This window comes from Cydia pomonella, chromosome 3 (assembly GCF_033807575.1).
Source record: "Cydia pomonella isolate Wapato2018A chromosome 3, ilCydPomo1, whole genome shotgun sequence".
Classification (NCBI taxonomy): Eukaryota; Metazoa; Arthropoda; class Insecta; order Lepidoptera; family Tortricidae; genus Cydia; species Cydia pomonella.
Genome location: NC_084705.1, coordinates 28208899 through 28223851, shown reverse-complemented (window position 1 = coordinate 28223851; position 14953 = coordinate 28208899). Strand labels below are relative to the sequence as shown.

Here is a 14953-nt window from a genome sequence, read left to right as displayed (position 1 = left end):
TCCGAATTCCATTTGCCTTTGTAAGACATTAAACAAAGTAAATGTAATGTGTATTGTAATAGGGATCTTTTATATCAGTTTTTCCCAACCTTTTTGTAGTGCGTCCCACGTACTTAGTCATCTTTTTCCTCGCGTTGTCCCAGTATTTTTGCCACGGCTCATGGGAGTCAGTTGTGTAACGTTTTACAAAAATAAGTTAAAAAAATCCTTCGGAGTGATAATTTTGTCTCTTAAACCTTTAAAAATAAATGTTTTTATAATTATACATTTTATAGACAGATTTTTGTCGGTTGCATCCTTTTCCCTAAATCATGTCCAAATATGACTCATCCTAGAAGTAAACAATATTTTGTCTCTATACTCCATTCCGTAGTAGATTTTATCTATTTAGAGAATCAAAATAAATTGCAACGTAAAACAAACAATAAATATATATTTATTAATTGATTGAAACCGGTGTATGGTAATAATGTAGTTATTCTAGGAAGCTAAGAAATAAACATGCACTTTACTCAACAATGATTTAGAATACCCGCGGGCGGTGATATCACAACATGGCAATCCAATCACGGACTCTTGTATTCTAGAAGTACACAAGCGTGCAATAAAACGGGACGTTGGGAATATCTGCAATAACTTCCAGTTAAGTGTAGTAAATAGTTATTTGTTTTATTCGATATCCGATTCCAAAATGGAACCACAGCAACGCGAGAAAATTAGGAACTATAAAAAAAATCCAAATAAATCAAATGAATGTAATCCAAATTAACGCTTTCAAATATTTATCTTTCAAAATCATCACTTAATAGTCAATTCTAATTCTAGCCAATATCAGAAGATAACTCGCATCAATTTACTTTGCCACTCTTGTGGATAAAATGACACTTTCTTATCAATTTTGAAGAAATAGGAGAGCCTTTACGAGCTGGATTGGTAAAAAAGTATATGATCATGTACTTAACCATCTTAATTATAGAGGTTTTATAAGATATTTGTGAACACCTTGGCCGCTCTGATATCTTTCCTTCTTCTCTTCTCTTTTTAAGCTCGCTCAGCACATGGACGTGGATCTTACACTACACATAATTATACACATGTGCAGTGTGTTCTTATTAATTTCCTTATAACGGGAAAAATGCAGCCGTTCTGCAACATGCAATGAAATTTATAACTTAAGAGTTATCATATCATGTAAGCATGAAGCCAGGAAAATGTGCAAGAAATTTTATTATGCTTGTTTTCTAGACATAGACAAGCGTGCAATAAAACGGGACATTGGGAGGACGATTCTATTTTAACAATTTGTTAGTGTTTTGAACCGGTTTTGATATGACCTTGACGATCGTCCTGGTGATTGGCGCGTATCTCACGGACGACTTTAACTTCATTTCGCATGCACCAATCAGGTTGAGCGATCATCAAGGTTGTGACAAAACTAGTTTAAAACCAATAACAGTGTTGAATGATTCACGATTAGTTTCACTAGACTTCAATCAACTTACGGACAATGAGAATGGGAACAGTACAGCGGTGTCACGCACACAAAATCGAGCCAATCGTGAAGTCTAACGCCGCAACGCGATTGGTTGATGAGTTCGCATCACGCGCAACTAGTTGCTTTAGACTGCACGATTGGCTCTAATTGGAGAGTGACACCACTGAACTAGCTCCATTCTTAGCGCCCGTAAGGCCGGTCCTTAGATATATATGTCAATGCGTTGAAAGCGAACGCAGCCGACGCCCACGTATGAGGGTAGACCGAGCGCGGTCTACACAACTTTGACATCCACCCGCTATCTCCCCGTGAACAAGATGCATGTAACTGCGTCGAAATATCGGGAGCTCAAAAACAATGTAAAAGGTAATCATGGTCTATATTCCGGTATTTTCTAGTGGGAAATATAGCTTTGGGATCCTAGGGATATAACGGTAATTTTTCTATAAAATTCCATTTCGGGAGAAAACGTTTTCCACTAACTAAACTTAATAAATCACTTTGATTTTGATGTAGATTGCTTCAGCATAATATATTCTAGGTTTAGGTTAAAAAATATATATAAATAAATATTTGAAGAAAAGGAAAACCTATAAACCTAGTTTTTCATTGTGCCAATAACACACTTAAAAATCATAGAGAAACGAAGATATTTAGAAGTCAAAAAACATTATGGACGATCACGTGGTATAATTCCCTCTTAAGTCTAGTTTAGAACCATAAGAAATTGTTGAATCTGAATCAGGCTTTAGGACAATTTGCAACAGTCACGTACTGTTATTGTTATTGTATATTTTTAGTTTAGCTTTTTGATAAATTCCACGACGATGGCGAAACTCCAATAAATAAATAAATATTTGGGACAATCTTACACAGATCGACCTGGCCTCAAACTAAGCAAAGCTTGTACTATGGGTACTGGGTGACAATATACATACGTATATATATAGATAAACACATAGTTATATAGTACATATAAAACACCCATGACTCAGGAATAAATATCTGTGTTTATCACATAAATAAATAGCCTTACCGGGATTCGAACCCAGGACCATCGGATTCATAGGCTGGGTCACTACCCACTAAGCCAGACTAGTCGTCAATCTTGAGAAGAGGAGAAGGTTAAAGGACAAATGTACTGCTAATGAGAGAAAGAGTGAGGTGAAGGCCAGGCCATAGCCGGCAAAAAAAGAAAGTATAAAAGGTATATATTAATAGGTCAATTTGCAACTTCGGTAGGTGTTAATTCGGAATTCAATGCCCTGACTCGGCATTATGAGATTCCAATTAAAAGATTAACGTATCAATTCGAGCCATTCATTGCAGGGAACTCATTCCAATCTACCGAGTACGGGCGAGTTGAAGGCAGTCAGGGGTGCCAGTATAATGCCCCGCCACTCCTCGTTCTGCTCCTCGCGCTGCCGCGATGTTGTCTTCTCTGGCCACACACTGTTCTACTCCTGCGTATAATCGCAACGCTCCGTACTATAGTAGACGCAAACCAAACTGAAGACCGGGGTCGAAAAACTTCTCGTTCACGCCCACGCAAGCGTGAATGAGAAGATAGGGTGAGAGAGATAGAGAAATGACTCCGGTCGTCAGTTTGACTGACGGGCCATGGCGAGGAGCATGTTGTGCGGCATGTTGGTTAACGTTCCCTCACAAAGTATTACGTCTCCGCCTGCTTTCCTCGCTACTTCCCATGCCATTCGAAGAGTGTGTGACAGGGACCCGGTATAAAAGGTATATTAACAGAAACCCTCTTTAACTTAGCATAGGTGGATCTTATAGCCTTTCAATAATGTTTATGCATTGTCTGTTGTAACCATTTGAAACCCCAGCGCCATCGATGACGCCATCGTGAACCTTATCGGAATGCACGAAGATTGACATTAGGTACTCTGTAGCCGTACGCGTCTGTTCACTTCTTTGGTGTTCAAAGGGTTAACTACTGGATGTTAATACGATTCACATTGACCGGGCTGAATCACAGAAGTGCGCGACCGCCGGTAACCGATCGCGTGTTACCAACCGTACAGGATTAGAGTTCCTTTGACATGTACCATATGAAGCAGTAAGAAGCGCTTCACCCAGGCCGGTTGACAAGAATTAAAGTGTCAATCGTTTACAGAAAACGTTACCTAATAACTAATAACTTTCATCTGTCATCCTGATTTAAAAAAACTAGCGTTCGTCCATATAAGATCTTGGCTACAGCCCAAGAGTGGTGTCAACTTCACTCTTGTCATTAGTTTTTCGTTTATTTCTTATTTCGTATTATGAATTATTCGTCACTCATTCTTTAAACGTTTAGTCCGTTTTTTGCCATAATCGACAAACGAATGAGACGAGCGTTGTAATACGACAAGGGAAGGGCTATCACATATACCGCACAAGACGGAACTAATAAGAGCATCCGCTTCTAGTCGCGGGTCCAGATAGGCGGGTTTATGGAGCGACTCTGTCCGTCCGTCCGTCTGTCTGTCTGTCTGTCACATCGCTAAGTATGTCGAGAACCACTTAAGCTATCGATTTTAAATTTGGAATAGTTATGAACAACGCTAACCCAGACACATTGAAAGTGTTTTTTTTTGTACTGTCGTCACGTTGTCGCGATGGAACATGCTCAATATGAAGAGGGGGCAATATTTCAAAGTCTAGTGACTAGGTCAAGTGGACTATCATTTGAAAGAGTTCAAATTGTACATTCCAAAATATTATTTTCAAAGGTAAAAATTAATTTCCCTTAACTTTGCGATATCTACAGGAAAGAGGCGACGAAGTTTGCAAAAAAAAAAATAGGAAAAATCCGTCGTACGCATTAGCGTCAGTTAGCGTTGCTCTGCGCGCCAGCTAGTCCCCCTTAGCCTTTAGGTCACGTTACATTGGTTATTTCGAGAGCTTGATTCCCCATTTGCAATACATACACGGCCAGTAATAATGGAGTCCCAGTGTTGACGAGCGAGCGAAAGTATCGCCGTGATTTATTAATCAAGGTTCACGTCGGGTGGCATTTCAGTTGACCTGCTTTTAGAAATAACATGAGTAAAGTTAAAAGGAATTTCAAATGGTAGACTGTATCAGGGATGCAGCCGCAGTGAAGCATGTGAAACATCTTATGTGCATTAAAAACAGTGTGCCCCCTAGTGTAAATTTATTCGATAGCGTGACGTGACGTGCGCGTTTGCGTTAAGTCTCATTTTGTATGGGATTTAGAAACAGTGCGCCAAGCGGGACGTTTTTGAAACTCAAAATCCCATACACAATGACACTTAACGCAAACGCGTACGTCACGTTTCGCTATCGAATAAATTTACACTAGGGGTACTGATATCGGCTCTCCTGTAGCTTGGCCTTTGGCAGCACGTGTTTGGGAATGCCGTATTCTGACGCTTGGGGTTTTCAACCTTACGTACCTAGAGCTGGCTTCAAAATAACATATACAAATCTTCATTAATAGAATGAGGCGTTACTTTGGAGTAATCCATATTAACAAAACATAAGTATTTCGGCTCAACAGAGTGAGTTGGACTGATAGAAGACAACGGATTGCAGCCAACATATTATAGTACATTGTGTAACGAGGGGGGTAAGTGAAGTTTTGGAAGCGAGGGTGGTAATTCCCTCTTATATTATTCTCTCCCTCCGGCTGTCGGGAATTAAACACCCGAGGTTGCAATATTTTTATCCCCGGAGTTACACACAATGTTTTTCATCACACTTGCGAAGAAAAAACTATATTTTATTTTAAGCGACATTATTCTTAAATACGGTGATATTTCAAACATTCGTCCGCCATATTGTCATTCTTTGACAGGTTAGGCACGATTTAAAAATTATGTAAAAATATTTTAAACTGCTATTAAATTAATCAAATTAAATATTTTTAAACATAAAAAAACATATCAAATTATTAACGGCAGTATTTTTAAAGTAAAACTCATTTGGTTTCTATGAATTCGTGACATAATTAAATAAAAGTTATAACTCCCTAGGGAGTTATAGCTTTTTTTCATAATCCATCACTCCCACGGGAACAATATAGGTCTTTGTCCTTCAGTACACCTGCTTGAAATAAGATCTTTTTCGAGCAAGTGTGATGAAAAAGGCATTGTAGTTGAGCAAACGTGGCCGACATGATTTGGAATTTTCGTTTTAAACCTTTGCTGTTATTCTTGTTGTTTCGTTTTTATTTTAAACTTCACACTCCTCTAATAATCACAAAAATTAAAACAAAAGAACCGAAAGGGCATAGCTGTGGACTGTGGTTAATATACATCAAATTACTTAATAATAGTTTCCTATATTAATTAATATAATTATATTAATATTGATTGAGAAGAGGGGTAAAACGTCGTCATCCCCTTTCTTAAAGCATCCAAACCAGCAGGTATTTAATATAATAATCCAACATTTATAGCCATCGGCAATCACGGCGTACTGCTAAAACAGGATTATTTTCCACAATTAATTCGAAACATAAATATCAAACAAAGGGAAAGCCCAGGTTAATATTATTCTGAAACCAAATTATGCGGCTCAGAACTTCGTTATTTCATTCCCGGCGGGTAGATGTAGGCGTTTTAAATTTAGGCAGCGTTTAGACCTAATGACCGCTCTGGCCTAATTATCTTAAAGCTTATTAACGTTATGCATGAAATAAAATAAAATTCTATACCTAATGGTTCTTTGCGTTAAACTTTCACGCGAAGTAGTTACACCAAGCTGCAAAACTATATATGCACTTTTGTAGCTCGCTGTTCACCGATTTTCGTCCGTTGATTTCAGTTGTTTTTATTCAAAATATTAATTACTTTATAAGAACTAAACGACTGCATAAAAAAGACAGATTATATTAAGTATTAGTCGTTAAATTATTTAGGGCACTTCACACTGTCATAATAGCCCAGGCAATATATAGATGCGCTAAACATGTATTTATAATACGCTAATATTTTTTTAATCATGTTCTTTAGATTATTTTAAGATAAATTTTCGAATTATTCCCGGAAGTAGGTTAGAAAAAGTGTTAAAAAACAGGCGTTCTCGTTTGTTCAAATTAGTAATTAGTATTTTTATTTTGTATACGTGACAAATATAATGTTATCAACAATGAAATCTGTCGAAATATTTACACGGGATGTAACTAATTCAATAAATGACGTGGCCTCAGGGATATACGTCATAAGTTGATAGAGACAATTAATAATTATAATAATAATCCTTGTGGACCGCGAAGTACCGAACTACAAGTACTCACCTGCGCCAGTTCTCGAAAATGGTCGTGCCACGCTCTCTTGGGATCGATCTATTATCACTGACAGGACTATTGTAGCCAATAAGCTTGACATCGTGATAATAGATCGTTCACAACGCCGGGCCGTGTTCGTAGACATCACCATCCCCCATGATGAGAATCTCGTGAAAGCCGAGAAGGACAAGTCCAGTAAGTACCTAGACTTGGCTCACGAGATAACCGCCATGTGGGACGTTGATTCGACGATCATTGTCCCGATAGTCGTTTCAGCGAACGGTCTCATAACGAAGAGTCTCGGCCAACACCTTGAGAGACTCTCGCTAGGTAGTTGGATCAAGGGTCAGATGCAGAAGGCGGTGATCTTGGGCACGGCGCGGATAGTCCGGCGGTTCCTCTCTCTGCGGCCCTGGACCACCGGCAGCTTGGGTCCTGCTCCGCTGCTGGCGGCACCCTAGGTTAGGTTTTTTATAATGTGTTTATATCTTTTGTATTGTTTTGTGAGTTTTTTTATATTTTACTTTTATATACATATTGTAAAAAACCTGACGTAAGAAAAAAATGGAATAAAGGGAATAATAAAATTACCTCAGTAAGCTATTTATCCGAAAATCTTACAAAAATAATAATGCATTAACGATTGTGTTTATAGAAATATTATTATAGAAGTATGAATATGTCATTAATAATATTGTCATTCCTTTGTTTCATTCCAATTTTCTATTACTTATTTTCATTCTAATCCATTACTACTCGTACTTACTGTTTCCAAAAACTCCTTACTCATAAGTAAAACACTTCTTTCAGGATTGCGGTTACGTATATGTATGCGAACTAGACATACTAATATCATATTAACGACTTTGATATACACCTTAAACTCAATGATATCATTGATAACTAAATGAAGTCATTCAGTTATCGCGCATTTCGCTCGTACTTGTCAATATATTCTTTGGTGCGAGTGTGACGCACTACAACTAATGACATCATTCACATGTCAATGTACGTTCGAATTGTTCTGATCATTTTTACAAGCTTTTATTTAACTTGCCGTTAGTATGTTGTATGTATGTGTGGGTCAAATCTTGTAAGCTAAATTTGACCCACTTCCCGATTGAGCTGAGAATTTGCAAACATATGTAAGTCGGGTGACAGTGCAATATTATGGTACTATCGAGCTGATCTGATGATGGAAACATGAGGTAGCCATAGAAACTCTGTGATGAAACAACTTAATCTAATTGTGTTTGGAGTTTTAAGAATTGTCTCGATGAGTATTAGTAGCATGTGGGAAGAAAAGCACAGTCAGCGATAAAAGCTTGTCATCTTTATCGGATTTGAGTCCCCAGCCACCTTCTCTGAAAGGGTACCTCAATCCCTTCAGGGTTAGTTGTAATATAACCTGTCCCTTCCGATCTTTTCTCCTATTATAACTTTACTACTAAAGAAATCCGCTAAGATGGAGTCGAGCCTTATGCAATCGGTGTTCCGTCTTGGAGGCTAATGTGAACGTATATTCTGATTTCTAAATGATATCATTCGCGCGTGCATTCGTCCGTATTTGTCCATACAATTATAGGCATGAGCAAGATGCACGGACGAATGGTAACAAGTAGTAGTAGTAAGTTAAAATTGAACTGATGAATTTTCCCGGGATATTTATCAGTAACAGTTACACAATGTCTTAATTTTTAGGCTTTACTTACTCTGGTATCCTTTACCTGAACTTTAGGTAAGTACTTACCTATGCCATTATTTATTTATTTACTTACTTTAAGGAGAACCAACAGCTTTAAACTTACAATAGGACAACAAGATTAAAACAGAAAGCCAATCACAATGCACTGTCTGTGTATTGTGTACTCAGTTGCTTACTTCCCAGGCCCAGTATCGGTGAACCGCTGTAATTGTCTAGCTTTATTGTTACTAACATAGTTTTAAGTTTTTCTGCTATTGTAATATTTGTAACTAGCGTTGTATGAGCCTGAGCTTGAAATAAAGGTTCATTTAATTGTTTTAATTGTTTGTTTTCATTCTTTGTTTGTGTTTTGTTTTTATTGTTTTTATTAGCTTTTCGGTGAAGGAAGACATCGTGAGGAAACCTGCACACATCTGCGAAGAAATTCAAAGGTGTATGTGAAGTCCCCAATCCGCATTGGGCTAGCGTGGGGACTATAGCCCGAGCCCTGTTGCACATGAGAGGAGGCCTGTGCCCAGCAGTGGGACGTATATAGGTTGAATTATTATTTTTATTTTTATTACAGGACCTCACAGGTAGCACAAAGCATTCTAAAAGAAAGTAATGGCAGCACTTACGCACATACACCATGTTGGTGTTATGTTAAACCCTAATAAAATCTGTGTGTATACGTAGTGTCAATATTGAAAATATGATCCTCATAAGTATCAAAACATATTATATTAAATACTGAAAAAAAAACAGGTTTCCGACATACATCATGATCATAGATATTCCGTACATATATTAATTTCGATACGGAATAATAAAAGCTCTTCAAAACGCATTAATGGAAATATAATAACTCTGATCTCTTCAAACTCAGGGCTTATATAAATTGAGTGACAGTGACAGGGCTAGAATGGGCTTGAATGAGGTTTTGTAGTAAGCCTGGCACGTCGCCAAGAATTACGAGTTAAATCGTTAGCGCTTGCCATAGACTATCTCCAATAGACTCCGTGTTAAATAATAAAACGTCGACGAGCTTTGGCAATCATTATTCATTAATTAGCACTATCCAACTACCTCACAGAGTAAGTTTACTGGAGGTTTATTTACTTTACCCAATATTGTATAGATTTTTTTTAAATTGAAATCATGAGCGGTATATTTAGCTTGCAGTAATAGGGTTGTTTCCAATTTTTTGAAACGCTTGTATTACGTTCTATAGTAACTAAAAGTTGCTCTAAAATTCAACTTTTATACTAAAAACGGCTTTAAATATGTTAAATTAACAAAATATATTTTGACAGATGCTTTCGCGCCCAAAACGCTCTTTGAAAATGGTGTGACGTCACAGTTTACGGTTTGACACATAACTACATACACACGTAGAAGATACGAACTGTCAACTGACATTTGTCATTTGTTGTTTATCGCCTACCTGTCAACAGTGTCAATCCGAGAGTTGTCACGTCATCAGAATCTTCAATGACGTTTCGAGTTTGGTCACGTGACGTGTGCCAAAAGATATTTTAAATTCAATATTTACAAAAATATGGTCATTACAGGTGCCCTAAAAGTAGTTTAACATGTTCTTATAATCCAAAAGAATTTATTGGGATACAATTTTGTCCTAAGATTTTTAGATGGAAACAACCCTATTGAGCTTGAGTCGGGCAATCTCCGTTTTGACTCGGGCAATCTGCTTTCGTATGTCCGGTCCTCCTCTACAGTGAATTTCAGAGAAGTATCGAAATGGTACGGTTATTATTTTAACAGAATATATTGTTGTTAATGCTAATAAATTATATATAACATTTTTTTATTATATGAGTAACTATCTTACTAAATACAAAGACTTTACCCAGTTAAAAAGGTCTCAGTAAGTTGTAAGTGAAAGTGTTTATGTGTTTATACCTAAAAATGTAATTTTTCTATATACAGGCACTAATATCTATTTGTTACGCTATCTATTTTCACGAGTAGTCATCCCTTACCACCCTTCACCCTTATTAATACTTATTCTTGATGCTGAGTGTACAATCGATCACACACACACTTACCTACACTATGTGACCGATAGTTAATCTATAAAATACATCCGTAGGTAAATGATCTGTGACGCGCGTTAATCCGGTTAAAAGGTTAAACGCGTAATAGGCGCCGTTGGTATTCAGACGAGTAATTTCACACTTACTTGAGTAACGGTAACAGAGTGGTTAATTCAGTGACAAGTAACATAGTGGTCACAAAATAGTGCTAATAAGCGTAATTCATAGATTTTTAGGCAAAAAATTTAATATTGCAGTAAAAAGTGTGCATCGGCCCGATTCGAAGAATGATAAACACGTTTAAGATCTTGGAAAGATCATTAAAAGATCGGTAGCTAAACGACATGTCAAAATTGACGTTTATTTCGATTCCGCTGTGATCCCCATAAGATTTATCTAAGATTTATATTTCTAACGTCAAAGTGACATTGGTTGCCCGAATCGAGCTGCTTTAGTCAATTATACGACATATAATCGATATCTAAATGAGAACTTATCTAAACCAGAACTTATCGTTATCGTATCTCATTCTTCGAATCGGGCCGTATGTGTCAGCTTCGACTCACGGCTGGAGTTTACTCCTTACGAACGATTGTAAAATAAACGCAACGCACAAAACATTAACGTAACGCGTAACGTAACGTATCGTTTGATTTTACTCGAGGAGATCTCTATCTGGATCAAACAGAGAGTCACATCTTAAGGGTTCCTTATTACCTTTTTATTACGGAACCCTCAAAAAGGAAAATGCTTGCATGACTATGTAATATTGATCCTTTTATATAAATATTTTTTATTGATCTAAACATACTAATAACAGTGCCTTCTCTCTATGTACTCGAGGTTGGTAAGTATGTGAGACACATGAGTTCCCGACTGCAAAGAGTCATTCCGCAAGGAGGAAACCAGGGCTGGCTGTCCCCGCGCATAGGCTTCAGAAAACCGGTGTAATGGGTGCTAAAATATATAATTAAATACCTGAGTCGATCAAAACCGTTACGACAGATGGTGCCCTTGCCTTGTTCGCAAGCTATTACTCGGTAAATGAGTTCCTGGAGGATTAATATGTTCAAGTATTCTATCAAACATGTGCATTAATGTAACTATTTTTATTGTAATTATTGTAAAAATCGTTTGTGGAATTGTAATTTGAATTGTATCTTTTGTTATTGTTTTTAATTTCTCAATGTAGTTCAATTATAAATTCGTTGACATTATTATTTCATAGTTATGTGTATTTAAATAATTCATTGACATGTAAATCTAAATTTATTATCATTTTGTTAATTAATTATAATTATGTTTACCAGTACCAGTCTGTACGTTTTGCTTGTTTTGATATTCTTATTCTTATAAAAACTAGGTTACTTTAAAAAGTGCTAAAACCACCCAAATAAATGCACCGTAAATGCAAAAACTAAAACGGTGAGATACAGATAATTTCTTTCGGATTCCGTTGCCGAAATTTCGTTACGATTGGTTACGTTTTGCGGTATGTACTTGATTGAATACTGTATAAATAATTATTAATATATTGGAATAATTACCTAGCCGAATACCGAATAGAAATAATATTCCTGGCATCTGTGAAATATCATTATCGTATCATATCATTCAATTTCAATTTGAGTCTTTATTGACAAATCAAAATTGCATGTGTCTTTTCAAGTTTTGAATGATATCTTAGACGCGTTGAAAATAGGCCAAACCTGCATCCCAGCCCATTCCCAGCCCGATGCTAATTTAATAAGTTGTTACGGTTTTGATACGACATTAAGTCGTGTCAACAAGTATCTTACGCGCAACAATAAGTGCGAGCGAGATGCCTGAGGGCACAGAGCGCGCGCATGCATGCGGGTGGCGTTACCACAGAATAAATAATAGTATTACGTACAGAAGGTTCACTCTCTAACAAAACGCGTCTATTACGACAGATATGACTGCAAGGTGGCGCAAGCGCGAGCAGGCGTCCGTTCCGTAGCGGTGCGCGGCAACTACTACTGCTAGCAAAGAGAATTTGAAATAAAGGTCATAAGGTGTATTGCCAAATAAAACTTTGTAGCCACGTAAATTTATCTTTCGACACATGACTAAAACTATTAGAACGCCATTTGACTTTTATCCTTATTCTTTCACTAATATGTGTTAAATTTGTTAAATATCAAAAAGTGGCGTTATCTTACCGGGCACAACCTAAAGGTTGTGGTGCCATCGCTCGAAACGATGTCACCATACATTTGGCCTTTGATCTATTTGATGGCGCCACTTTTTGATATTTCTCTTTGCTGCTAGTCACCAGAACTGGTGTGGGCCGCATGTACTTGTAGCGACGCGACGAAATCGCGGAGTGTGGTACGCCTGGCGTTGCTCGTACTATTTTTGGATACTCCGCTACGCCCTGATGAGACCGTCGCTAACGCTGATCGGTGCTGACGATCAAGGTCGTATTAAAGATCAAAACCATATCTAATTGTTATAACAGAGTCGGCCAAGCCTCTCCATGCATTAACAATGTTTGTGGACTGTTGAGTGCATTAACCCCGGCTCTTTTGAAGGCTTTTACAAACCTTTGTAAAGCCTTCCGACTAAAAGCAAAAGGAACTAACGAGAGCCTTTTGAATTGAACAACTGCGGGTGGTTGTGATGAATAGTAATTATTTTGAAGGTGGATTTCTCTAGAAATCAGGAACTTTGCTATGTATAGGGTACAGACCAACGAGGCGGGTTTCTGTTAGTGTTGGTAGGAACTCGAGTCTTTTGAGTCTGAATTAGAAGAACGACTCGTTTTTACGAGACTGCTTATAAAATTTCTGAGTCTTTAAAGTCCCGAGGCGAGTCCTTTATTGTCTTTTTTAAGAGCAAAGCACTCGAGACTCTGAATAGATTCCTTTAACAATTTTATAAGTTTTATCTAAATAACATTAATGAAATTATGAGTTATTGTATGATTTGTGTACCTAATCTACGAATATTACTTAAAGACTAGTCTTTGTGATGTAAATTATACACATGCAAATTCTGAAGAATTTAATTATAACGATTTCATGACACATGTAGACGATGTAGAGGGAATTTTGTGCCATACCACAAATATAAAGCCTCTGGATTTATTAAGAAAATATTCTAACATCAATAAACTTCAAAGAGTTATAGGTTTTATGTATAGATTTTATAATAACTGCTTGAACAAAGACAACAAAATTACAAGCAGTTACTTAACTGCAAAGGAATTGCGTGACTCTATGACGAAGATTGTACGTTGCACACAGGCAGAGCATTTTGGTAAAGAATTAGTCCTGCTCTCAAAAAATAAGCTTGTGTCAATTGGTGATCAATTAGCGTTTCTAGATAAAAACGGTGTAATTAGGGCCGTGGGGAGACTGCAAAATGCAGAGAACCTGTCTTATGACAAGCGGCATCCATCTATACTTCCAAAAAACTCCTTTATTACCGATCTCATTATAGAACGAGAGCACTTGAGACTTCTGCATGCAGGCGCTAGACTAGTATTAGGGTCTCTATCTCAGAGACATCATCTTGTGAATGGTATACGGGAGGTAAAAAAGGTGGTGCATAAATGTATGAAATGTATACGAATGAAAGCTGAAGCGGCAAAGCAGTTGATGGGAGATCTTCCTAAAGAAAGAATCACTCTGAGCAGACCCTTTCAGCATGTAGGAATCGATTTCTGCGGTCCGTTTAACGTAAAGGTCTCTTGCATTAGAAAACCTATTATTACTAAAGGCTACATTGCGCTTTTTGTTTGCTTTGCTGTAAAAGCGATTCACTTAGAACTTGTTTCTGATCTCACGACTGAAACTTTCTTAGCATGTCTTAAACGATTTATTTCTCGGCGTGGCATGCCCACAAATATATTTTGTGACAATGCAAAAACCTTTAAAGGTGCTTGTAATACGTTAAAAGACTTGTATGACCTATTCTCCTCCAAAGATTGTAGAGACTCTGTCTACAAATATTGCTCAGACAAGTACATAACATTTAATTGGATACCGAGTTATTCTCCAACATTTGGAGGAATTTGGGAAAGTGGCGTCAAAAGTGTAAAACACCACTTCAAAAGAATAGTAGGCAATCTATGTTTGACCTATGAACAACTTAACACTGTAATCATAGAGATTGAAGGAATTTTGAACAGTAGACCTATACTTTCTGCTATTTCTAATGATTGTGATTATATAACTCCTGGACACTTCATTTGTGGCGCAGCCTTAACAAGTTATCCAGAAATTGATCTCACGGAAACTTCAGTAAATCGGGTTCCATTTTGAAAAATGTGCACTAAAATTAAGCAAGACTTCTGGAAAACCTGGTCTCAAAGTTATTTGACCCAACTTCAAAGCCGCCCCAAATGGAAATACCAGCAAACTAATTTAAAGGAAGGTGATTTGGTAATTGTAAAGGATATAAACACCTCTCCATTAAATTGGCCAATGGCTCGTATAGTA

The 14953-nt window shown here is 37.2% G+C and overlaps 1 protein-coding gene and 1 long non-coding RNA gene across 5 annotated transcripts in view; one reads left to right on the top strand and one right to left on the bottom strand.

The window, feature by feature from the left end:
* The window catches only part of LOC133516485 (uncharacterized), a 469629-nt gene that overhangs the window by 96552 nt on the left and 358124 nt on the right, over positions 1-14953 (bottom strand). The gene's annotated exons all lie outside the window — the stretch shown is intronic.
* LOC133516471 (multiple C2 and transmembrane domain-containing protein) overlaps positions 1-14953 on the top strand; it is a 225741-nt gene that overhangs the window by 13897 nt on the left and 196891 nt on the right. The gene's annotated exons all lie outside the window — the stretch shown is intronic.